The 24,292-nt window shown below is 42.7% G+C and overlaps 1 long non-coding RNA gene across 2 annotated transcripts in view; it reads right to left on the minus strand.

Moving 5' to 3' along the window:
- Nucleotides 1-11,443: 11,443 nt before the first annotated feature.
- The window catches only part of LOC148685541 (uncharacterized), a 98,253-nt gene continuing 85,404 nt past the window's right edge, over nt 11,444-24,292 (minus strand). For both annotated transcript variants that reach the window (XR_015950081.1, XR_015950082.1), the window contains exons 3-5: nt 22,544-22,684; nt 20,718-20,820; nt 11,444-19,370 (exon numbers count right to left, since the gene is read on the minus strand). This is a non-coding gene — a long non-coding RNA (uncharacterized LOC148685541). The remainder of the gene's footprint in view (nt 19,371-20,717; nt 20,821-22,543; nt 22,685-24,292) is intronic.

Below are 24,292 nucleotides of genomic sequence, written 5' to 3' on the forward strand. Positions count from 1 at the left end.
GTAGTTTTATCCACCTAAGCCCAAACATTGTTACTGCAAACAGAAACACTAGGGCAGAGAGGAATAAATATCAGTCCTGTTTAATAAAAGACCAGGAGAGCATCATATGAGAGGGAAATGCCACAAGGGCATTTAAGTTGCCAGTTAATCAGAAAAAAAAGAACCTGAATTGATCTGTGCTTAACAGCAGCTTAAACTATGGAAGTCAATAGGTAAAGCGCTGGTGATAAACATTTTCACCTGCCAGTATCTACACAGGTGCAGGGGCCAGTAAAAAAAATTTGCCAACCTTAGGAATATTTAAAGATCTCACTTTAAATGCCTGTTTCATGCAAGACCTGGAAATAGACAATTAGAAAAGACACAGAAAAATGGAAAAGGAATTTTTTGTGTAACCAAGATTCTTGTCACCTGATACCTTCCTGTTGCAATGTAACATGAAAAAAGACAAAAATGCAGGAAGGCATGAGCTCAGAGTGGATCCTGCTCCCTTCCTCACAACTGCTCTCACTCCAGCTTTGTGCTACGATGCTCTGAGAAGCTGTGTCTAATTTCTTACCCTTACATCACAGTTGGCAAAAGACAGGATACTACCTGAGGTGACCGGATCCACTGCTCTTCCTCTTCTCTCCTCAAGAGTTTTACTGCTGCTAATGCAGCAGAAGTTTGGACAGACTATTTGTCTCCCCCTCCTCTCTGCCTTGCTGTGTGAAGGGGGGGGTCCTTCCTTGGAAAAGGTGTTTGGGACACGCTGCCCCAGGAGAGTGTCTGTGCCACTGCTTTTTCATGGTGGCTAGGAATGATCCTTTACATTGTGTGTGTGTCACTACTCCTTCTCAGCCATCTCATCTGCAATACAAAGCTAAAAACACTTGCCCACCTTTTCATTTTTAGTTACATATTTTCAATATTTGTTTTGATTTTCAATAGGGTCTCAAGGTGGCTACAGAATGGAATCACAGAATTGTAGCATTGGAAGGGACTACAAGGATCATCTATGCAGTGCAGGAATCTCTTACCCAGCATGGGAGCAGTGGCTGAGGTCTGGGTCAGGGAGGCGGCGGCTGCGGAGGAGGCCAAGCTGGGATTGCTGTGTGGGATGGAACACTGGGGCAGACAAGTCACAACAGTTCCTAGAGTGTCCACTATCAGGAACTCACCTGCAGGGACACCTGACTAAGTTCCTGTTCCTCCAGATATGCAGATGAGATGGATTAGCTGGGACAAAAGTCCCTAGCCAGCAGCCATTCTCTCCCTTAGCCTTTTCTCCTTCGATGGGAACACATCTCCAGAGAATCTCCAGTTAGAATGGTCCTCCCTCTTGGCCTGCAGCCAAGAGAGAGACCAAATGGAGCCTCACTTTACTCCAGATGTATATCCTTGTAACTTTTCTACGCAAGCCTGCCTTTCTGAGATTATGCTGTTAACTCAGGATGAAACTGTAAGTAAACTCTATCTTATTTTATAAACACTGTGTTGTGTATTTCTTTTAAGAGGGACAAAAGGGGACTTTGCCAGGAGGTATAATATTGTACAGGTTTTAGCAAACCTGAACGCACACGCTTTGCTGCGCGCAAAAGGGGAATGTCACTCTGCTGATATTGAAAGCTTGCTAACACAAGCTTGGATAGGATCTATCTAATAATATATCCTAATCCACATCCCTAACATTCCCACATGCTGCAGGCAGAGCAGTGGCGCTCCTGGCACTGGCTCTGCCAACAGTAGGGGGGCCATGGCAGGCAGGCAACAGCGGGGTGTGCAAGGGCAGTGGGTGCCTACTAGCATGCCCCCCGCCCCTGTGGCTCACCACCGCCACCCATTTACTCGGCCTGGCTGAAGAGGAGGGTACCATCACTGCCTACTGAGGAGGGAGGAAGAGGAAGGTGGGAAAGCGCCCCGAGGGGGAAATGCCCCCCAGCATGCGCCTCCACCCCAGCTGCTCAGTTCATGGGGGGGGGCGCACAACACTTGCCCCACCCTGGGTGCCAGCAACCGACACACCACTGCATAGCAGCATGGCAGTAGCCAGAAAGGAGGAAGAACAGCCAGGATTTTCTCTCTAGGAACCCACAAGTTTGCTCTTTTTGTGCGAAGCCTTGGCTTGGGGTTATGTGTTTGCTGGGTCAGAGAGCGACAACATAAAAACCAATGAGCGTTTATCGAGAAATGCATGTTCTGTTTCTCCTTCTCCAAACACGGGGGGAATCTCTGTAGGCACTTTGGGTGAACATATGATGATTCATTCTATTACCCTGGTGGGGAATGGTGCTACATCTTAAATGAGGCTGGCTCTGCTTAATAATGTAATCCGCTGTATTCAACAGCATAAAGGCAGCCCTGCAAACCATTAGTTCCCCCTCTGCTTTGCAATGGCCAGCTGCTGAAAGCAGAGCAATATTAAGTCTGCTTATTTTAGAGCAGAGAATCCAGAAAAGTGGTTCTGTGTAACTACTAATTCCCACTGCTTACAGATAGATGACCCACCCATGGGCTTTTACTACTCAACACTTGTGAACCAATAAATGAACATAAATTCCAAATGAACTGTTATTCAGTACTACTAATTCACAGCAAATGTCAATTAACAGAAATCCCTCTAAGAAGCTTTTACCAGCCTCCTGCTGGTTTTCAAGCTATTACCGTAGCAGGCCATTTACACATTATCTCTTTCTTTCTCTCATTCAAAAAACCACATGTGCAGCTGTGATCCTAAGCATGTTCACTCAGGAGTAAGTGTCCCTGAAATTAATACACTTGCACTTTCACAAATGTGTCTAGCATTGCAACCTCCAAAATTAACAAATCTTAGCTACTGTAATATAAAATACTATACGCTCAAGTTATCCTCATATCAGGTAGCCAGCCCTGAAGAGATCTATTTTGTAGTATATTATGAGGACTACTAGATTTTTTTCTCTGTCTTGGAAAGTGTAGAAGCACCGAAAAAGCATGACTGTCAGAACTGTAGACATTGGGCTACATTAGAGGATTCGGTGCTAAGAAACACAGATTTGTGTTTGTTTGTTTTTTGCAGAATATGAACAACTCTGTACACTGGATGTATAAAATGAATATGTACCATCAACTATGAACAAGCAACCCCATCTTTCATTTTTATGAGTTTAAAACACTATGATAGCATGCCTGTACTATAGCATGCCTGTACTCATATTGTCAAAGAAAAAGAGTAAACCCTATTAAAATCTCTTTCCTTCCAAGGTGCTGAAGGTGTCATCCTCATACAGAATCATAGCATTGTAGAGCTGGAAGGGAGCTCCAGATGAGAACTCCACATCATCCTCAATTAGCAGGACACTGAGAATGGAAAACAGGAGGAATCTCCTTGCAATTCTAATAGAAAGTGAGTGTTCAGTCTATTTTGTCCCCAAATGGGGACAAAACCATCGAGGTTGAAATGCATTGCTCTTGCACAGCAATCCTTAGAAACAGTCCATCTGAAGAGTCACTCAAAAGTGTGATTCTTTACCCCAGGCTCATCCATTAAAAGGTAAAGGGACCCCTGACCGTTAGGTCCAGTTGCAGACAACACTGGGGTTGTGGCGCTCATCTCGCTTTACTGGCCAAGAGAGCCAGTGTACAGCTTCCGGGTCATGTGGTCAGCATGACTAAGCCGCTTCTGGCGAACCAGAGCAGCACATGGAAACACCGTTTACCTTCCCGCTGTAGCGGTACCTATTTATCTACTTGCACTTGACATGCTTTCAGGGTCGTCTCTAGGCTCGGGTCCGGTGGCGCGGGGCGCCAGGCCACCAGGGGCACCGCTGCGCCCATGGAGAGGTGCGGCGGAGGCGGCCCCAGGGGCGCCTCTGAGCTGTTCAGAGGCTTCAGGCTGCTCTCCGGAGGCGTGCGACCCTGGGGCTGCCTCCGCCGCGCGCAGGGGCGTCGCAACGGGCGGGGCAGCGCCCCCTGGCCCAGGGCTGGCCCTACGGCCAGGCTGGGTGGCACCGCGCGCCGGCCCTCCAGGCGGCAGCCGTGCTGGGAAACGGGGCGGGGGGGGCCGTCAGAGGGATCCGTCGCACCAGGGCGCCAGATATGCTGAAGAGGGCCCTGCATGCTTTTGAACTGCTAGGTGGGCAGGAGCTGGGACCGAGCAACGGGAGCTCACCCCGTTGCAGGGATTCGAACCACCGACCTTCTGATCAGCAAGCCCTAAGCTCAGTGGTTTAAAAATATATATCCAGGTGATAGCAGATAGTCTATAATTGCCTTTTCCTTTTTGGAAGCCCCTGCTTCTATTCCTCTTTTCCTTCTGCTTGTCCTGTCCTTATCAGGGGTCACAAATGATCTGTCAGTGGCACTCCTGAATTCCAGAATGTTTGTGACAGGTAAATAGCCGAGCTAACCAGTGCCAGCCGTTCTTTGAGAGAGGGGGTTTCCACCTTGTAAGTAAACTGCATACAGACAAGGTGTATAGAAGACCGAACCAGCCCAGAAGCAGCACAGTCTGCAGTGAATTAAGGGCCAAACTGCTGACTGTGAATGAAGAGAAGCCCAAACTCAGGTGGTTTGGACAGGGCGCCCACCACAGGGTCTTGAAGGAATGCCAGCAAAGTCAAGGAAATGACTCGGAGGCCAAGCCTTGTAGTTGAAAGCCAGACTACACATATCAGTTTCAAGAAGGAACAGCAGTTCTCTCCAGGCGGATACCTAAAAGATGGCCACAGCCCAGCACATTTGGCTCAGTTCACGGCTGCAGCCTTTGAGGGCAGCTGTGACCTCTGCAAGAGATTCTGCAAGAGATTAACTGCCCAAGGCAAGCGGTGGGTCTTTGCTGGAGAGAGTGATGACTGAAGTAATTTATGTTTTTGGCATAAGTGGATGTGCAAAACAACAACCTGTAACCGGGCTCCATTTCTATAACTGCCTCTTTACAGGCAACACACATGGTAAAAAGACATTCTATACAAGATCTCAAAGCAGCTGTTTTATTACAGAAAAAATTCAGGAACAGACTGGAAAGAGAAGTTGCTGAATTGGAACTCATTACCAAGCTTAAAACCATGGAGCCACCTGGGATGAATAAAGACACCAGATTCTTATCTCATTATGCATGATCAAGCTTTCTTTAGCGCCTCAGCCCTTGCTTTTCCCCTGCAGGACCAATTGCAGTCATCAGCAGTCGTTAACAGCCATCAACAGGTTTACCACTCCCATCAGCCCATCACCCATTCCCACCCACCCCCCACCCTCTGTATATACATAAAGGTCTGGTTACTCCTGTTTCAAGTGTATCTGACAAAGTGTGCATGCACACGAAAGCTCATACCAAAATAAAAACTTAGTTGGTCTTTAAGGTGCTACTGAAGGATTTTTTTTATTTTTGGTAAAAAGTAAGGATGTCATCATTTGCCAACCACAGTGTGAATTTTTACAGCTGGTAGTCAGACCTGGAGCTTCCATGAAATCTGGGTGTATCTTTACGCCCTTCTCCAACTACAGGTGATTTGTTGACAGGGGCTGCCCTGTAGCTCTGAGGATCACAGATGGGAATGAATCCATAACACATTGGCTGACTTCCAGCTACTGGTTCTTAGCATCTGTCTGTCTCAAGAGACAATGGAGTGCGCCTCCAGCAGCACCAAAGTGACCTCCCTGGGGCGCAAGCTTGGGCAGGGTGTAGGGAGGTCCTGGGCTGCCCAGACAACAAAACTCCTCTCTCCGCCTTGTTGATGTGACCCAAAGGAAAGCAGAGCAAGGCATTCGGCACCAGCTTGGCTGCAGGCATATCCAGCCACCTTCGGGATTCCATTCCAGATTTGTGAAATGTTCACTCCTTAGCCTTTTCTTCTCTTGAAGACATCACACAAGGCAGCAGAGGTTTGGGGTCAGAGTTTTCCATCTCCTAGATTGGCAACCTTCCCAGGTTGATATATACCATGGCTTTATACCACTGTCAGAAGTAGTGCAAAGCAGATGGTGTATGTTTTGGAAACCATGGCTCACCCAAAAATTTGTTAGATTAGGTAGAGAGATAGTGAAGCAATTCTATAGTAAAGACAACGAAGTCAACTGTGAGATAAAGCATAATATTGTGAGTCGGGGGTGTGAAATTGTGTGCTCCCTCTAATCCCTGGATCTATTTTTGGGAATAGCCAGGCTAGCCTGGTAAAGTCGTAGCTGGGGTGATTAAGAGGGGGGAAAGGAAAGAGGCCCCATCTCAGGCTCAGGTTGCAAATATGCGTAAATAAACCACATATCCTAAAGACACCACAGTCTCTGCTGTGTCTCATTCCAAAAGGAAACATGAAGCCTGAGTAAGCGCCTGGAAACCATGGAATCTCATATCGCTCAGAGATTGAGGTGGTGTGCAAAGGTTAAACATCCCTAATTTCTTAGAAAAATTAAATTGATTGGGAGCAATTAAACATCTCCCTCTCCTGAGCACAAGCATTTCTGCTTGAGAGATGGCATGGTGCCCCCTCTCTCCCCTCACTTTTCTGGGGCTTCCCCTGACCTGCCAGGTTGGAATTGGGGGGTGCAAGGGAGGGTGAAAACCTCATTGTGCTAGTGGGAGACCTTGTGGTGGCTTTGGCAAGCATACTGGGTTAGTTGAATTTATTTACACTACAGTCGTACCTTGGTTCTCGAACGTAATCCGTTCCGGAAGTCCATTCGTCTCCTGAAACAGTTCAAAAACCAAGGTGCAGCTTCCGATTGGCTGCAGGAGCTTCCTCCACTCAAGCGGAAGCCGCATTGGACATTTGGCTTCCGAAAAACATTCAAAAACCAGAACACTTATTTCTGGGTTTTCGGCATCCGGGAGCCAAAACGTACAAGTACCAAGGCATTTGAGAACCAAGGTATGACTGTATTTATTTACACACCTGTTTCAGAATACAGAGCACTGGCTCTTCTTTTCGGTAATATGTGACAATATTAGTCAGGGCATCTGCTTGGGCAGTAATTCCAGATGTGAAAATACGGCTATTCTGGACATAAGAGGCTGTCTTATGAGGGAAAGGCCACTAATTCATGTAGCCTAATATCCTCTCCTCTGATTTCTCAGCTCTGTTACCTGAAATCCTTTAAGATGGGGACCGTGCTACAAACCACATAAAAAGCATCCTCTCTGTCTTTATGGGTTTTCTCTGAGTGGGAGTGTCGCAAATAAGAACAAGTGTCCACATTTCATCGGTGAAATGTAGGGTGCAATTTAATAGCATTAAATGCTTGTGTGCATGTGTGTGTACTAGAGAAAATGATCACACCACTTCTCGGGGGAGGGGAACAATCACACACCTTCTGCCTGTGATGCGTCTTGTCTCTTTACTAGTAGGGAGACTGACAGGCATGTCAGTCCACTGATTTAGGATGGGGGTTGAGAGCAAACATGGGATTGTGAAGCCTCCTGAAGTCCTTAGGTTGCAGCTGCATGGAGCTTGTCTCATGCGAAACCAAGAATTATATTCTTTATTTTCAGGGAAGAGAAATGGACTTTCCGTCTTTAAGCAGTGAAGGTTTCATTTTGATGCTGCTATAAATAAACAAGATTTTCCTTAATCTGATGTGTAATTCATTCAAATAATCTCTCAGTTGGGGCTTCACATTAATCCCTTTTATGGAGGAGGGTTGGGGGGGGGGTATGTAGAAAGAGGCAGGGCGGGGAGAGAGAGGTTAAGCAAAGTCAAAATACTAATCCATGCCACAATGTTTTCCTCTGTAGGTGACTGCACATAGCTGCCAAGTTTTCCCTTTTCTCGCGAGGAAGCCTATTCAGCATAATGGAAAATCCCTTTAAAAAAGGGATAACTTGGCAGCTATGTGACTGCATGATAATAAAGACTAGTGTTTCTTTCCCCTTTAAAATTTAATTGAAAGGATTCCTTGCAGTTGATGCCTAAATGATAATAAGAGGATATAGTGCTTTTTGTCGAAGGAACATGCAGAGTAAGAAAATGTTGTGTCACCAAGGGATTTCTCCACTGTAGAGCAATAAACTTTGCGAAGCTAGGTCAAGCGGTTTTTGAACCCAGAGTTTGAAGCACGTTCTGCAGTTGCTTATGTTTATTCTGTCTCCATAGATCCCATCAGCACAAAGTGGACCAAAAACAAATTACAAAAAACAACAAGCCTGATGTAAACAGATCTCTTTCCCACAATGTTTTTTCATCAGGGCCGATTTATCCTTGTTTTAGGGCTTCACATAAACCGAATCCTTTTAACTGCTTATGGCAGTGACTGATATAAATGCCTTGTGCATCAATGAGAAATTAAAACTTGGATACAATACTGTGGCTTCCTAATTCACCAGTGGGGAAGCATCCTGGGCAGGGGAAAGAATTTCCTTAATGAAGTATTTTTCTTGCGGGTTTGAGTATCAATTACTCAGTTTGAGGGAGGCAGTGCAAAACACAGGGGTTGTGGTTAAAAAACTGTACAAAACTATTGCAAAAGTCTCACAGCAGTTTGGAGTGAATAGGACAATGTTTGATATTTGGGTGTTAACTACAAACACCAGTTTGATGTATCAATTACTCAGTTTGGGGAGTGGTACAAAACGTGGGGTTTGAGGTACAATGAAATATAATGTATTGGAAATAAATGCCGAAACCAGAAGCTTCTCTTTTAGGTATTTTAGGTCCAGAGATCCCGAAGGACCAGACAAAATTATTCATGTATACAACCACAGCTGCTGTTAGCCGAGAGATGGAAGGATGGAACAACTCTGACCAAGGAAGAGTGGCAGATAAAACTGATGAACTATGCAGGAATGGCAAAACTTACAGGAAGAATTAGAAACCAGGAAGAGACCGACTTTAATAAAGAATGGGGAAAGTTTGCATTTTTTAAAAAAAATTACTGTAAACACACACATTGGGAGGATTGACATAGAATTTGTAGCAAAAATTTGAACTATGGAGTGATAAAGGGTTTATAAAAATAGAGCTACGGAAGAAATGCAGAGGGGGAAATCGTTAGATGAAGATCCACAAAGGGGGGTGGGAGGAAAGTCAAAGGGGATTTTATGTTTATTCATTTTTTATTCTGTTTGTATATTGTAAAATTGAAAATGCGAAAATAAAATAAAATCATTTAAAAAAAACACCAAAATGTGGGCTTGAGTTACAAAATGAGTAAAAAACTTTGGCACCAGTTTAGAGGGGATCCCAAATTTGGGGGTTCGTTGTGTCAATAAAAGCTCTGGGGTCGTGTGGCTTTGACCACCATTGCTCTCCTGGCTTCCCAACACAATGGGTCCCTTTGTGGGAGAGAGAGGATGTGCAAGGAGCTTGACCTGGTGTGCAGTGCATGGCAGAGGGAGCTTCAGATTGGAGCAATGGTCTTCCACCAATGGCATCTCACTGGCTGCTAGTGGCTTAGGGATTCCCTGACCTGCCTTGAGATGCCTCTTTAATGGTGTGGTCCCAACTCAGAAATGTGAGGATCTTCTCAGAATCATGCAGATCCGCCTCGTAATTTGCGTACCTACAGAGCTGGTGCACTGGGCTCTCATTCCCTTTGATGCCAACAGCACTACCCGCAAACACATGTTGGTTGCACATAGATTTCACTGGTATTAACTTCAAAGTTAAAGAATAGCCAAACAGTGGATGTGTATATCTTAAGGAAGCAAAGGCGAGAGAGTTGGACCAGCTGCCCCCTCATTTTAAAGATCAGCTGGCCTGTAAAGATGAGCTAGTGGCTCCATGGTGTTCTGAAAAGAGCCACAAGAGAACAGCACCTCCACTCCTTCCTTTGAGGAAGGTCTTCTGTTCTCCCTCTGCCTGCTCATTATGGATGCAGCAGGTGGAGTGGGAGATGTTCATCCAGAAGCCACCAAACCAATCGAACCCAAATTGGCATTCAATTTTGTTGTACTATGTACAATGACAATAAAGTATCTATTCTATTCTATTCTGTTCTATTCCAGTGTGATTTGTGGGTTGGACTGTAAAGATTTACATCCTTTCAGCATGATTATGTGGGCAACGAAGTCACGGAAATATTCAACTGAATAATAAAAGCATACCACATTTGTGAAAAAGATACTTACTGTGTGCCATGTGTTCAGGAAGTCCAGTAACTTTGTTTTGATTAAAAATTATTTTAAATTAAAAAGTATTTTCTATTTTGATTTACACTGCCTTACCTATCCCTTTTGTAACCAAGGAGTACAGGGTGATTAATTTGGGTGTTTTGGTTCCATAACCAATCCTGTATGTGTGCAGAATATTGATTTAAGTTAGTCATTTAAAAAATGGATACACCGTTTCTTCAAGGCTTGACGTGGCTTCCAATAAAACTTATTTTTTTTAATGACAGTAGCAAGAGTTTAGACCATCTCTGGGCTCCTCCAGATGTCCTGTTTATTGAGCATTCATCCTGATTTGCTTGCATAAAGCTTACACAGTGGTTAGCCTATGGCCAGTCTTTCTTGAACATCTGTTCCATTTTTCTTCGTGGGGCACTTATACGACAACGAACATTCCTTTTGATTTGCTTGCAGGGTGTTTGCACATCTTTCCTTTAATCATTCGTTTATCCCACACTTTTCAATACATCTCCCCTTCACTTTCCAAATCTCAACAATTCTTATTCATGTATTTATTGTATTTGTCCTGCTTGAATTGCACAAACTTAAAATACTGCTAGGAGCATGAATCCCTCAATCAAAGTCCCTACAAGACAGTCTGGAGGCATGCTGTGTCATAGGCGACACCCCAAACCCAGTAAAATATTCGGAAGCGGCAGAGATAAAGTGGGTGGGGATTGTTTGTGTAGGAAGTTCAAGGGGAATTGGTTTTGAAAGTTGGATCTTGTGTGCTTTGAGGTGCAGAATATGAATTTCTCTTCACTAAGCAATTTCCAACTGATATGGATGGCAGGTAATGTGGCTTTTCTAAGTGCTAATAAAATCTAGATGTTTCTATTTTGCATAATATATTTGGGATTTTTGTCAGCGTTGCTTGTGTAGGTTCTCTGCTGTTCGCTTGTGTTCCTTTGGTGGTGAGAAATGTTGGGGTTGGCCTAGGATATCGTTGTTCATTTGTGATTGGCTGTGGTGGTCTTTGTTTCGTGTGTGCGTGGGGTGGGTGGGTATTTTGGATCAGGTTAGCCATATTGATTTGTATGCTATTGGTGGATTTTTGTCATTGTCTTGCTGGGCTGTGATGTGATAAAGCGGAGCCATACCGGGGTGAAGTCATCTTCTTCTATTTGTCCCCGTGTCAGTTTCAGCTTATTGGTTAATTTTTTCTAGTAAGGCTGTTTCCCATACTGTTTGGTACCATTGGTCCATGCTTACTTCTGACAGGTCTCTCCGGTGTCACCCAAATATACGTTTTGGATGCATCTAAAAATTCAGAGGAACAGAAAAGGGCTTGCCGTTTTTGTGAAAATCTATCGCGTAAGGAAGTCTTAATACCTCAGTGTAAGGTGAAGGGACTCCTGACCATTAGGTCCAGTCATGACCGACTCTGGGGTTGCGCGCTCATCTCGCATTATTGGCCGAGGGAGCCGGCGTATAGCTTCCAGGTCATGTGGCCAGCATGACAAAGCCACTTCTGGCAAACCAGAGCAGAGCTGTAGAGGTTCCTATTTATCTACTTGCATTTTGACGTGCTTTCGAACTGCTAGGTTGGCAGGAGCTGGGACCAAGCAACAGGAGCTCACCCCGTCACAGGGATTTGAACCACCGACCTTCTGATCAGCAAGCCCTAGGTTCAGTGGTTTAACCACAGACCCACCTGGGTCCCTCCTCAGTGTAAGTGAATGCAATTTGAAATAAGAGTTTACTGCAACTGATGTTTTGTGCTGTCTGATTTGAATCTTGGTGGAACCCCTTCCCGAAACAAACACAGAATTCTGCCTCTCCTCACTGCTTCCTTTCATTATGGTAGCAGCTGCCCTTGTTTAGGAGGACACTCCACCCAGACAACACAACGCATGAACAGAGCAACAATGGACTCTCTTTGCAGGCCTCATCAGATGGTCCTGGCCCCAGCAGTTACCTGACTGCCGAGTGTAGGTGCTAGCCAAGCTTCTCCAAGTCCGCTCTGCCCCACTACACCACAAGGGCTCTATAATTTTATTTACTGTTTATAAGCAAGAAAAGACTGTTTAATTAGTTGCTGTTTTGGCAATATTATTCTCTAAGAAGAGTGGTGCTTGCTAGCATCCTTTCCACAAGATTCTATTTACCGTATGTGTGTGACACATATCTGCAGGCCTACATTTGGAAATGTGGTTGGCTGGTTTTAAGTGCTGCAGCTGAAACTCATAGTTCTTCCTTCTGTGTGCTTTCCTGCCTTTTTTGGCAAGCCAAGTTAAGAAAAGAAAAAACCTTAAGAGATACTCATAAGTGATGCTCTGGGGAGTAGTGTTTATTTGCTAACTTCATCTTCTGCAGAGCAGTAGGGGGTCCTCCTCACAAAGTATTGCTTCCTTGTGTTGCTCCACCACGGCCAAGAGTATGAACAGATTTCAAAAAGCTGCTGCTAAAACACATATTGATTTTCTTGGCAGCCGCTATTGTGATTTACGGCAGGCTCTGAAGACTCATAAGTTCAAGCAATGGGCAAGATCTGCTGTGTGGATAACAGACAGGAAATGTCTTTCCAGTCTTGGCTGAATTAGTAGAATGGAAAGCTTGTCCAACATTTCATATGCAGATATGTGTTTAGCTTTACTTGAGTTTAAAAAAATCATGTAGTCTTTGCTCTAGCAGGATGTCAAATTAGGACAGCACCGGTTGGCACTTTCTTTTTCTTTTTTTTAAATTTTAAAAAGCTTTATTTCTTATTTTTTTTAAAAAAGTTACATGCACACAAACCACATAATCAACAAAATCAACGCGAAAAAGTAAACACAAATATAACTGCAAATAATATATATACCAAATTATACATCAAAACTCTGAAGAACAGAAACAAAGCAAAGAAGAAGAAGAAAAAAGAAAAAAGAAGAAGAGAGAAATAAAAGAGGGGGAGAAGGAAGAGAGGGGATAAAAAAGGAAAAAAAGAGGGGGAGGAAAAAGAGAGAGAAAAAAAGAAAGAAAAAAAAGGAAAAAAAAGCATATATGTATATATACATATATTTAAAAATAAGAATAAAAGAATGAATAAAAAAACTTCCGATTGATGATATACCGTTTCTCGCCATTTTTCTATTTTCCCTGTTTTCCTCTTCCTTGTTTTCCCACCTTTTGTGGGTAACTCTTCTCCCATTACTTCCCCTATTTTCTCTTTAAGCAATCCTTAAATTAAATTAGACAAACTACCAATTCACAGTTCAAACCCTCTTTTTTTAGGTGATCTTCCACTGATTTCCATTCCGTTTGTACTCTCTGTTTTGCTACATTCCTTATGGCCGCTGTCATTTTATCCAAATTCATATATTCTATCACTTTAGTTAACCAATCTTGAATTGAAGGCACCTCTTCCCCTTTCCATTTTTGTGCTATTGTTATCCTTGCTGCAGCTCCTGCATACAATATTACGTTTCTCTTCTCTTTGGGAATATTTTCTGGTAGCATGCTTAACAAAAATAGTTCCGGTTTCTTTTCAAATGTTATTTTTAAAATGCTTTTTAATTTCTCGTAAATCCCGTTCCAAAATTCTTGTATTTTTTTGCAGTGCCACCAGCAATGCATGAGCGTACCAATCTTTTCTTGGCATTTCCAACATTTGTTGGATCCTGCTTTGTATATTTTATGTAGTTTTTCTGGGGTTAAATGCCACCTGTAAATCATTTTTAACATATTTTCCTTTATTGCCGTGCAGGCTGTAAATCTCATGCTTTCATTCCAGAGTCCCTCCCATTGTGTACAATATATAGTTTTGCCAATATCTTGCGCCCATTTCACCATTACATTTTTAACTACCTCATCCTTTAAATTCCACTCTAATAAAAATTTATATAATTTAGTAATTTGTTTATCCCCATTTTCAATCAATAATTCCTGTAATTTTGATTTCCCTTCTTGGAATCCCACTTTTTTATGACATTGGAAGAGACTCTGGACCTGGTTGTAATGGAGCCAGCTTGTACATTCCTTTTTAATCTCTTCATGTGATTTCAATACAAAGTTCCCCTCTTCTCTCCTAACTATCTCCTGATATGTTTTCCATTTCCCTTCTTTTTTCCCTCTATTTATGGCTGTCATCTCAAATGGGGAGGCCCACCAGGGTGTTTTTGGCTCTAAGATTTTTTTATTATCCTCCCAAACTCTCAATAGTGACCTTTTTATAATGTGATCTGTAAACTCTTTATAGCTTCTCTCTCTCTCCTTCACCAGGTAGGTGTGCCAGCTCAACACATTCCTAAAACCTTCTAATTCCAATAGATCTTTATCTTCCTGTATGATCCATTCTTTTATCCAACATAGACTTGTTGCTGCATAATAAATTTTGAGATCTGGCACTCCCCAACCTCCTCTTTCTTTAGCATCTGTTAGAAGCCGGTATTGGATCCTCGGTTTTTTGTTTCCCCAGATAAATTTACTTAATTCCTTCCTCCATTGTTCAAAAATTTCAGTTTTCCCAATTGTTGGCAGCATTTGAAAGAGGAAAAGAAATTTGGGCAAAATTGCCATTTTTATGGCGGCTATTCTTCCTGACATTGATAAATTTAAATTCCCCCATTTTTCTAAATCTTTTTTAACTTGCTTCCAGATCTTCCCGTAATTTTCTTCATATAGGTTTACATTATTAGATGTTAAATTTATACCTAGATACTTTACTTTTTCAACTATTCCCCATTTTAATATTTTTTTCATGTCCTCTAGTTCTTTTCCTTTTATATTTTTGGTAATTATTTTTGTCTTTTCTTTGTTAATTTTTAGCCCTGCAATTTCTCCATATTTTTTCAATTTTTCCTCTAAGAACGGGATTGAGTTTGTCGGGTCTTCCAATATGATTACAATGTCATCAGCGAACGCTCTGATTTTAAATATGCTGTTTTTAACTATTAACCCTTTTATATTATCGTCTTCTTTTATGTCTTTAATGAGACACTCTATCGCCAATACAAAAAGTAGGGGCGATAGTGGGCATCCTTGTCGGGTCCCTTTACTAATTTTTAAATCTTCCAATATCTCCCCGTTAATTATTAATTTCACTGACTGTTCATTGTAAATTGTTCTAATCCCGTTTAAAAAATTCCCCTCGATACCAATTTTCTTCAATACCCTTTCCATAAACACCCAGGTTAAGTTGTCAAAAGCCTTTTCGGCGTCCAAAAAGATGAACGCCGCTTTTTGGCTTGGGTGCCAATCTAGGTATTCTATCGCATTTAATATAATCCTCATATTGCTTGCCATTCTTCTCTTGGGTAGAAACCCTTGTTGTTCTTTATCAATCAATCTACTTAATATTTTTTTTAAGACGCTCTGCCAAGATAGATGCAAATATTTTATAATCTAAATTTAATAATGAAATCGGCCTAAAATTTCCTACACTTTCATCTTTCTCTTCTCCCTTTGGAATTAGTGTGATGAACGCTTGCTGCCAAGATTTGGGAAAGGTCCCTTTTTCCAAAATTTCATTCACGAGTCTTTTATATATCTCTTTTAGTTCGTTTTTAAATATCTTGTAGTGCTGTACCGACAGCCCATCTGTCCCCGGGGATTTTCCTTGTTTTAATTTCCCAATTGCTTCCATTATCTCCTGATCTGTTATTGGATTATTTAACATTATTCTTTCTTCTTCCTTTATTTGCTCCATGTTCCTCTTTTCAAAGTATTGCTCTAATTTCTTTTTACTTATTTCTTCTTTCTTATATAATTTTCTATAATAATTGTTGAAGCAATTGTGTATATCCTCTCTCTTTGTCCAATACTTTTCCCCCTCCTTCACCGCCGTAATTATCCTCTTATTTTGTTCCTTTCTTAATTTCCACGCCAATAATTTTCCTACTTTCCCTCCCATTTCGAATGTCTTTTGTTTTGCCCACTTTATTTTCCTCTCAATCTCATTCCCCACCAACATCGACAATTCATTCTGTAATATCTTAATTTGTAATGTTATTTTATTATCTGTAGGGTTTTTAGCCAATTCCTTTTCTTTTTCTTTTATCGCCTCTTCTATTTTACCTACTATTTTACCTACTTTTTCTCTTCTTTCTTTATTAATTTTACTTTTCTGTTGGATGTAGATGCCTCTACATCCAACATCACTTTCAGCTTCAAATGCTCAATTGTGGAATTTACGCCAGTGACATTTGTCTGAGATGGTATGCCAACAATTTTTGTGCTATCTAGGGTTTCATGTGCCGCTATCCATCTCCCTAACTTGGTGCCTCAATCCTAATACTGTATATGGGAGGTGGGCATCCAGAGGGAAAGACTTGGACAATGCTACCCACCATTGCACTCAATGTGTTTTGAATATATGCGGTTTGGACATTAGGCACGGTCCCTGGAATATAACCCCTGTGTAAGTTGCAGACCTGGGACTCAGCTAGACTGGTAAAGAAAAAGCGATTTATATGTGCTGTATGTGTAATATAACATTGTGCCACCAGATAGAGATGTGGAGCCCCCATTTTATTCTACCTGTTTTCCTTGTTTAAATTTACAACGCTTTAAACTGAAATGCTTCTTTGATGCGTCTAGATCCAGCCTTACTGTAAAGTTATCTCTATCCACAGGTACTTCCTGCCTTCTGTGCATTCTGGTAGGGACCCAATTTATGCCCACCAAAAGCAAAAATAATAATTTGAAGTCTGTAAAGTGGAAATGTGCATAGGAATATCTCATAATGAAAGCAATTGGCAGCATGCACATTAAATGCACATGCCGAAGTATATTGTATTTACAGCTGTGTGTTTTCTCAAAGCAATGCTATCCAAGACAATGAGTCAGAATAGCAGAAAACAGTATAAAAATAAAGGGACAGGCTGCATGCATCCCTGTTATTTGTTAATTTTGCTGTTCACTTAATTCATGTCTGAGCACAGTTGAAAGGCCGGGGTACTTTTACATATTGTTTCAGTGTTTCATTAATTAATGAGCACGCTACTGCGGTTTAAAACACTGAGTGCTAAACAAGGACTGCACTTAGAAAATCTTGGACAAAATTCACAGCAATAAGCAAGGAGAAAAATTAAGGGCTACTGATGAAATAAATGAAAGAATCTGTTGCTTGTGACAGATTCAAACCATGTTAGGTATGCCATGCAACAAATTATAATTAATTTGGCTTTGAAATATTTAAGCAATGTGGCATGATAGAGCCTAGAGCAAAGGAGACACCAACAACCTTTAATCTCCTGCTAAGTATCGTCGTCTCAGCACAGAATCATAGGATCATAGAATTGTAGAGTTGGAAGGTCATTTAGCCCAACTGCCTGCAATTCAGGACTCTCAACTAAAGCATCCATGACAGGTGGCCTTCCAATAGCAGGGTATACTGTTCTCCCACTGCACTTGCAGATTGGAACGCAGGGGTACACATACCCCTAAACATTTTGTGAATCTAAGTTTGACCTCATTGAGGGGCAGTATTTCAATGTGAGAAGGAAAATGAGAGTACCCCTAAACATTTTTTTTAGAAAAAAGGCACTGGTCATACAAATGCCCTTTGCTCCTCTCTATGAGAGAGAGGAAGGGAGGGCCTACAGTGTCCAGCTGAAGTGACATCATAGTCCCACTCTATTCTGCCTTGGTCAGACCACATCTGGAAAACTGCGTCCAATTCTGAGCACCACAGTTTAAGAAGGATGTTGATAAGCTGGAACGTATGCAAAAGAGGGCAACAAAGATGATCAAGGGTCTGTAAACCAGGCCTTATGAGGAACAGGTGCTTTTGGGCATTCATAACAATGTTGGGAATTCAGTTCCACCTTAAGGTACAGGTATGTAGCTGTTGTATGTCACATGTCTGTGCACTTCCGTTGTGTATTGCTTTTCCTTTTGCTCTGCTGTGCTGATCGAGTAGGATAGGACATGTTTTTCTCTCTCCTGAGATATGCTTAATAAACGCTTGTAAATAATGCAACTATCCTCTCTCTCATCATTTCTGACTGCGTGGACTCTGCAACAGTGTGCCTAGGCTCTTGGAGTCTAGGTTGTTATCTCAAGCTGCACCGGAGGGTGAGACACCCGGCAGGCCGGCCGGGAGGGCACGGAGCCCTGGCGTCTCCCATGGTGTTTGCTGACAATCTCCTCTCCTCTGTTCCAGGCTAAACATACCAGCTCCTTCAACCATTCCTCATAAGGCTTGGTTTCCAGACCCTTGATCATCTTGGTTGCCCTCCTCTGCACAACTTCCAGCTTGCCAATATGAACTGATGGTTTATCTCTTCACGCAATTAATCCTTTACAAACTCCCCCCCCCATGTTTACAATAGAATATTTGAATCTCCCCTCACTGTACAATAATTTCTTCATCATCATATCCACATAAAGGTAAAGGCCGAGGGAGCCGGCGTTTGTCCACAGTCAGTTTTTCCAGGTCATGTGGCCAGCATGGCTAAGCCACTTCTGGCAAAACTAGAGCAGCGCACAGAAATGCCGTTTACCTTCCCGCCGGAGCGGTACCTATTTATCTACTTGCACTTTGACGTGCTTTCGAACTGCTAGGTTGGCAGGAGCTGGGACCAAGCAACAGGCGCTCACCCCGTCGCGGGGATTCGAACCACTGACCTTCTGATCGACAAGCCCTAAGCTCTGTGGTTTAGACCACAGCACCACCTACATCCCCCATATCCACATAGTATAAAATATAGTGGCATCGTTCCACACCCTGGAATGAGTCACTTGAGACAATATTGCAAAAAAGTTTGGCTACTACTGTTCTAATCCTTTTATTCTTCCTTTTCCTGTTTAATAGATTCTTTTAAAAACTAGGCATGAAGCAAGAGCAAAACAGCAACGCAGAAATTTGCTCACAACTGAACAAATTCAGCCGAAGTTGCTTCCAAATAGAAAATTGGAAGCAAACACATAGCTGTTGCAAAAACTGGTGTTTGGATTCAATAGGTGACTGAGCTTTCATATCAGAATATGTATTAAAACAATGACTCAGCAGAGTGTAGAAGGGATCCTGTAATAGCTGTTGCTCTGAAGCATCAAAACAACAGAACAGCACTGGAGGTTCTGTCAAAAAAAATAAGACACTTTTCTTACAACTAAAAAACACAATCTACAAGCAGTAGAATGAAGTGGTACAGCTTCTCCTGTCTTGGACATTTGAATTATTCTCCTGAAATCAAAACGCACACCATGTTGATGGAAAACTAGCATCTCAGAGGGAAGGATTCAGCACACCCCTCTCCCCCAAATGCTATATTTTCTGTGATATATCGTGAGTCATGATGTGTGTTCTATGTAAAAACTCGCGATGCGGGAAAAACCATGAAGCCAGTCATCGTTTCTCTCAGGATTCCTTCTGCTCCGTTGCGCTGAACTATAAAATAACAGTTGCAGCAATATGTTAAGGTAAGTAAAAATGTATCCGTTTTAGGCCCCCTAAGTCGCACCAGGACATTGCCCTGTTCACCTCTACATAGTTACATCCTTATTTCAGACATCGTGATATATCAGTATATCGTGGTGTTTAGCTGGTGATATATCACAATGTTAAAAGTCAGGCATCACTCAGACCTAACACATATCATAATTTGTGCTCTATTGCCAAGGTCAAAAATTATGAAACCAAGACACCATGATATGGGCTTCAAACCAGTTTTGGATGATATATCAATAGCCCTAGTATCCAACTGGATGGTCCTGGGAAAACCACTTCCGCATCCCAACGGAGGTGGTGTTGTGGGTGGGATCCTTCTGCACTCTCGCGATGGGGCTGGGAGCCCAGCCCCTCGCATGCAGGGAGTTCCCGCCTACGTCATGCCCGGGCTGACCAATAAGGTCGGCTAGGGGGCGGGGCCTCACCCCCCTTTAAACAGAGCGGAGGCGGGAACTCTGCCTCTTTGCCCGCTTCCCCCTCAGCTGTTCGGATCACCCACCCACCCACCCTTTAGGCTAGGCTGACGCTGCTATGGACTTCGGTTGGTCGCCTTGGTTGGCCAGGGGGCCTGGTAGGACTTTTCCCACTTGGGCTAGCCAAGATGGTTTTTTCGCCTACCTCATAGCAATTCGTCACAACTTTGGTTTGGCGGTTAGGCATTGGAAATTTGCATAAATTACATCATCATCTGCCCAGAGAGTAGTGAAATATTCTGATAAAGGTGTTGGGTTGTCCTGAGCCTGCGGAGGTCAGGGCCGTAATGCACGCCCCAACGGCAGCCACAGAAGGCTGCTCCGGTAGATGTACATCACTGGGCACCTTGCTGGTGGTTAACTTCTCACAGACTGCAACACACGGGTTGCAGTCAGATTTAGTGGTTAGGTTCCAATGCCTAAGCCAATACCGCTCAACATCCGTAACCAATAAAGTTGTGGCCTTTTCGCCCAATTAAAATCTATACAGTGTGTATTGTGTCTGATTTCATGGGAAGGAGGGTCATCGCCACACAAAGTTGCAAACAGAACAAGTTCAGGGTGGTCATCATCTGTGGTTTAATTCCAGCATTTGGAACTCAGGCACATTCTTCCTCTGAATATGGAGGTCATAGTGAACTTCTCATGGCTAATAGCCCCATCTCTTCCAGTAATAGGTCATTGGTTTTAAAAGAGAGGGTTGTAAAATAACTCCTGAAAGGAGCAAGGGGTTGTTCTTTGAGTCTCAGCACAAGCCATCAGCTCAAAGCGAAGTGCCTTAGAGAAAACAGGAAGATAAGAGTCTATACTTAACCATCTGGCTCAGGAGACATCCACAGATTCTGGTCTAATGGATCCAAGGAGAATCCTGTGTCTGTATGGAGGGCTTTCCTTGGACCAGAAAGCTCCTGGCAAGACTGTAATTAGACATTTGGATAAGCTTAAACAAGGATGTGGAAACTGGAAAGAGCAAAGCTACGTTCATGTAGTCAAATCTTAGAGAATGGGGAATCCAATATCTGGGGAAACAGTATAATGTTTGTGGACTATCACACCCTCAGATTGACAACCAGCTTTACAACATTTTGAGAAGAAATAGTAATTTTAACTATTTCTATTGATACAGTATAAAACAAGTGATCAAAACCTTCCATTAGTCATCTAATGATACCCTTGAGACAATAATTACATACGCTAATACAGATTATTATTATTATTGCTTGTGTAAGAATGAACCTTCAATCTTTTAATGCTTCCCAAAACAGGGATGGCAGAACAGTGTGTCTTTGCATGAGACACAAGGTAAGGTTGTTAAGACTTAAACGTTTCTTAAAATTTCAGTCAAAAAACAAATCCATAACCATTAAACATCTTCTTAAACATCTGAGGACACTGAGGTCCCCCTCGGAGGGCCTTCTGTCAGTTCCCTCACTGCAAGAAGTGAGGTTACAGGGAACCAGGCAGAGGGCCTTCTCAGTAGTGGCGCCCGCCCTGTGGAATGCCCTCCCATCAGATGTTAAGGAGATAAAGAACTACACAACTTTTAGAAGACATCTGAAGGCAGCCCTTTATCAGGTAGTTTTTAATGTCGGACATTATGTTTTTAGATATACTGGAAGCCGCCCAGAGTGGCCTGGGAAACCCAGCCAGATAGGCAGGATATTTATTATTATTATTATTATTATTATTATTATTATTATTATTATTATTATCTGTTACCCCACCATCATTTAGCAGTGTCATACACAGTGCTTTTTAATGGGGGGGACGCAGGGGTACACATACCCCTAAACATTTTGTGAATCTAAGTTTGACCTCATTGAGGGGCAGTATTTCAATGTGAGAAGGAAAATGAGAGTACCCCTAAACATTTTTTTTAGAAAAAAGGCACTGGTCATACAAATGCCCTTTGCTCCTCTCTATGAGAGAGAGGAAGGGAGGGCCTACAGTGTCCAGCTGAAGTGACATCATAGTCCCACTCTATTCTGCCTTGGTCAGACCACATCTGGAAAACTGCGTCCAATTCTGAGCACCACAGTTTAAGAAGGATGTTGATAAGCTGGAACGTATGCAAAAGAGGGCAACAAAGATGATCAAGGGTCTGTAAACCAGGCCTTATGAGGAACGGTTGAGGGAGTTGGGTATATTTAACCTGGGAAGAGAAGATATGATAGCCATTTTCAAATATCTCAAGGGCTATCACATGCAGCAAGCTTGTTTTCTCCTGCTCCTGAGCATAAGACCCAAAGCAATGGATTCAAGCTACAATAAAAGAGATTCCAACTAAACACCAGGAAGAACTTTTTGATGGTAAGAGGTGTTAGTTAGACTGTGGAACAGACTCCCACAAGAGGTGGTGGACTCTCCTTCCTTGGAGGTTTTTAAGCAGAAGTTGGATGGCCCTCTGTCATGGGTGCTTTAGTAGATATTCCTGCATTGCAGGGGGTTGGACTAGACGACCTTTGATGTGCCTTCCAACCCCACAATTCTGTGATTCTTTGGTTTCTTACACAGGGGTTTGCAGGACAACATTGATACTTGTTTCCCGAACACTATATACCACATTACATTGCATCTATCTATCTATGAAAAAAAGCAGTATATGCAAATGAAATGGTATATTATGCAGAGGGCAAATACCTGACTTTTATGTGCATCATCAAGCCATGTTCAAGATTGTTGTTTTGTCCCATTGTCTGTTGAAAATCTAAGCAGTGATTCCATCAGGTCAAAGGACAGGTGCAGAGCTGCCATTCTTCATTTCCTTGTATACCTGAAAAGCTAAGAAAGAGAATATTAAAGTGAGAACACGCACCTTTAGAACATTTCTAGCCTCTGATTCTTTTGATGTATTAATTATTACATTCTAAAATGATTGGCATTTATACCTATGTGTGTGAGTGTTTGATGTTTTATTTTTTGCATGGATAGAGCAGCTATTGCTTCCAGGTGGTTTTTGTGTGTTGAACACTCCTCTGAAATCTTGTGCTTAGAGCCGTATAAAAGCCAAATAAATAAACAAACTAGGTGGGTTTGATTGACTATATAGCTCCATGATACTATCATGGCCACTGGTCCCATCACCTCCTGGCAAATAGAAGGGGAAGAAATGGATGCAGTGAGATATTTTACTTTCTTGGGCTCCTTGATCACTGCAGATGGTGACAGCAGTCACGAAATTAAAAGACGCCTGCTTCTTGGGAGAAAAGCAATGACAAACCTAGACAGCATCTTAAAAAGCAGAGACATCACCTTGCCTACAAAGGTCCGTATAGTTAAAGCTATGGTTTTCCCAGTACTGATGCATGGAAGTGAGAGCTGGACCATAAAGAAGGCTGATTGCCGAAGAATTGATGCTTTTGAATTATGGTGCTGGAGGAGACTCTTGAGAGTCCCATGGACTGCAAGAAGATCAAACCTATCCATTCTGAAGGAAATCAGCCCTGAGTGCTCACTGGAAGGACAGATCGTGAAGCTGAGGCTCCAATACTTTGGCCACCTCGTGAGAAGAGAAGACTCCCTGGAAAAGACCCTGATGTTGGGAAAGATTGAGGGCACTAGGAGAAGGGGACGACAGAGGACGAGATAGTTGGACAGTGTTCTCGAAGCTGCGAACATGGGTTTGACCAAGCTGCGGGAGGCGGTGCAGGACAGGAGTGCCTGGCGTGCTATGGTCCATGGGGTCACGAAGAGTCGGACACGACTAAACGACTAAACAACAACAACCATCATGTTCACTTTGTGATCCCTGACTGGCTGAGAAGAGGTCCATTCAATTAAACAACAACAACTGGGGGGTCTGGGGTGTGTGGCAAAGGAACATTTACAGATGGGAACGATGGCTGTGTAGAGGAACCAAAAAGGGTATGATGTCCCCCTCCATGAGAACCCCCCTCTCCCCATCCCAAATGTTTGCAGAAAAACCTGAACCCTACAAAAGTTAGATTCAGCCCTTCACATAGTCATTCAAGCTGCTCCATGTATCCCTGTGTGAAAAGGAACCTTTATCAAAAACATTACGCCTTTCCCCGAGGCTCTCAGATAAATGACGTTATGCTCCAAGTTAATGCCTTTTCACTAGAATCAACTTTACTTGTATAGACCCTTAACCCTGTGAGAGTTTCATGGGCATAAGGCTGTCAGCCATTATTAGAACTATAATGTTTCCAGGCTGAAATGGGTATTTATTCCCCAAGGATTCTTGTTCCAGAAGACAGTCTGGATACAAATCTTTTGTGCATATATATTTAATAACTGTTCAATCTGAGTGCAGGATCCAAATATTGTGAAGGGACAAATAATTTTGAATGACTATCAACAGTTTGCTTTGTTAAGTCTTCCATCTATGTTATTAAGCTTTGGAGCTAAATTGGGGGAGGAAAATGAATT

Source organism: Zootoca vivipara, chromosome 5 (assembly GCF_965207765.1).
Source record: "Zootoca vivipara chromosome 5, rZooViv2.hap1.1, whole genome shotgun sequence".
Classification (NCBI taxonomy): domain Eukaryota; kingdom Metazoa; phylum Chordata; class Lepidosauria; order Squamata; family Lacertidae; genus Zootoca; species Zootoca vivipara.